General features: G+C 34.0%; 1 protein-coding gene across 1 annotated transcript in view; it reads left to right on the top strand.

The window, feature by feature from the left end:
* Nucleotides 1-2,161, top strand: part of LOC108741475 (E3 ubiquitin-protein ligase MYCBP2) — a 238,858-nt gene extending 236,697 nt beyond the window's left edge. The window contains exon 52 of the mRNA XM_025973828.1: nt 2,078-2,161. The gene's annotated coding sequence lies outside the window, so the exon portion shown is untranslated. The remainder of the gene's footprint in view (nt 1-2,077) is intronic.
* Nucleotides 2,162-2,809: the final 648 nt, after the last annotated feature.

Below are 2,809 nucleotides of genomic sequence, written 5' to 3' on the forward strand. Positions count from 1 at the left end.
CTTATTTGTTTTTCAAAATTACTTCATCAATATCAAATATATTAAAAATTTTATACATTAAAATTTATTCCTCAATTCAATCAAATACTATTCTCTTTTTATTACAAACAAACATTTATTTATATTTAAAACATTTTATGAGTGTGATTAGTATCATGTTCTGCTTTATATTTAAAATCATTGCAGCAATTTTCCCTTCTATGTAATATTTTTTTTTACAAAACAATTGGAAATAAATATCAAATTAAGGCAGTTTACTATAGATTTTAGAATTAGATACTAGTTCACAACCGGGAACTGGTAGAGTAGTGGGTTTAACACTTGTAAAGCTTGAGTGATAGTGATACTGTGACTGTCAAGTTCTAGTGTAAATGATTTAATAATTATTAACCTGATCTAAAACTGAAATTGTCAGATATTGTGCCTAACTTTGAATTGCTCTGTTCTATCAAACAGCCACAAATATCCCATTAAAAGTTTTTCGAAATGTAAAACATAAGAACCAGTTTGTTCAAATTTTATTGCTTTTTTTACCTGTCATTAACGACTACATAGGGGGTTCGTCAAATTTTTTCGGACCTTTCTTTTGGTTCGCGAGGAAAAAAAGGTTGGGAAACACTGAAGTAGAACAAGAAAATTTTTATCTAAATTCAAACATTAACAAATTGTGGACCATACGAACTTTTATTAATGTTTGCAGATTGTAAAGTAAGTGATTTTTATTCCAAGATAACTTGTTTTTTGCTTGCAAAATTTATTAATAAAGATGTTGAAAACAAATGAACCTTCTTTAGATTAAAATAATAATTAAGATAAGGATTGAGCCTTGAGGGAACGTGACACAATACAGACATATTTTATCCACTTTTATCTTATATCTTATAGTACCTTACACCTAGTTGATACCTACGTATATAGTTTATGAGATACGATAAATTAGTTGCAGTAATATAATTAATTGTTCGTTTTCTAAGTTTACACGTTACTGCTTACATGTTAATTGAAGAACGCAGAGAAGTAGTCACCGCTAGTTTTTAATCCATACATCGAAGACGCAATCAACATCATTAAAGACAGTACAACAGAAGATTGGTATGCTTAGCTTTGCAGATGATATAGCTTCTAGAACAGATAGTTTTAAATAAAATGGAAGCGATATTGATAAATCAGTATTGTATGAAAATAAATAAAAGTAAAACAGAAATACTGCTATACAAGGGAAGAAAAAGTATGGAAAGAGCGAATTTAAAAATAAAAGACGAAAAAATAGAAGAAGTGGCTGAGTTTAGATATCTACGAAGTCAGATAAGTCAGGATGGAAGGAGTAATAGGGATATAAAGCGCAGGGTCGTGTCGCCTTTAATAAAAAGAAGTCACTTCTATGCTCGCGAACGGTTAATTTAGAAATTCGAAAATGGTTGTTAAAGGTGTATGTTTGGAGCACGGCGTTGTACGAATTCGAAACATGGACAGAGGGCGCGGCGGAAAAGAAAAGGTTAGAAGCGTTGTGGTGTTATAGTCGGATGATGAGGATATCGTGGGTAGAAAAGGTTAGAAATGAAGAGGTATTGGAAAGAATAGGAGAACAGAGGACTCTATGGAAGTCAATAAAAAATAGGCGAGATAAGTTGGTAGGACGCCTTCTCAGGCATGAAGGAGCTACTCAGAGACATTTTAGAAGTAGAAATAGAAGTTAAGAAGAGTAGAGGTAGAGCTACATTAAATTACTGTTAACAAATCGTTAAGGATATGGAATGTTCTAGTTGTAAGGAAATGAGAAGATTATCTCAGGATAGGAAGGAGTTGAGGTGCGTGTCGAACTAGTCTTAGGACTAACGACCTTATGATGACAAGGCATTCCCTCCCATCTCCCAATGCCACAATTTACATCACCCATGGTTTTCTTGTTGTTTATGTAGATTTTTCCGCATTGATCCAAGCTTATTCTAGTAATAATTTTGCTGTCTCTACTCTTTACAAGATAATTTATCTAAAACATCTTTCCCTTCATTTCTTACTTCATTACTAATATTATTTTATGATAATTCATACTTTAAAATATAACTTTTTGTTGCAGATAGGACAAAGGATTTCGCTGTTCCCAGAAAGCTACAGACCAAAGCTCGCGTCATCGGTTAGAGCAATCGACCAGTACAACAGCATAGTTACTGACGATTTCAACAACTATTCCTACGACAATATTTCATATGTACCCGAAAACGAAAATATCGACAACAAATCCGTGTATTCCACATACACGAACAGTTATTATAATACAAATAGTATCGGTCGAAATCTGAATATTACACCGTTTGATGGCATTTCTTCAAAGGGCACAACGTACGCCGCAAGCACCGATAATTTTTACGATTATGCGACAGTTCGGTCCAACTCTGTGGCTGGTACGAGTACCGTGGCGTCTGAAACTGATACGGAAAGGAGGGAAATTTTGGGATCATCTGCAGCCCTGCTAAACGGAAGGGGGGTGGTAAGTTCTCATACATTTTTTATTTATGTAACCACAATTGTTTGTTGTACAATAACATTCCGAAGGGGTGGGACAGAGAGTTCAAATGATCGGGGACTCGGGGGTTTTGTTAAATTAAATTGCGGCAATAAAAATGAAGACTGAGCAAGGGTTGGAAAAACTATCAGGGGAAGACTAGGTTGGAAGCGGTATTGACAGCAGAGTAAAGAGTGAGAATTAAAAATAAAAGTTACAAGAATTTGAGATGTATATAGAAAAGATTAAAAATGAGAAGGTATTACAAAGGGCAGGAGAACAGGAGGCGCTATGGAAGTTAATTGA

This window comes from Agrilus planipennis, unplaced genomic scaffold (assembly GCF_000699045.2).
Source record: "Agrilus planipennis isolate EAB-ADULT unplaced genomic scaffold, Apla_2.0 scaffold204, whole genome shotgun sequence".
In the NCBI taxonomy this organism is placed as follows: domain Eukaryota; kingdom Metazoa; phylum Arthropoda; class Insecta; order Coleoptera; family Buprestidae; genus Agrilus; species Agrilus planipennis.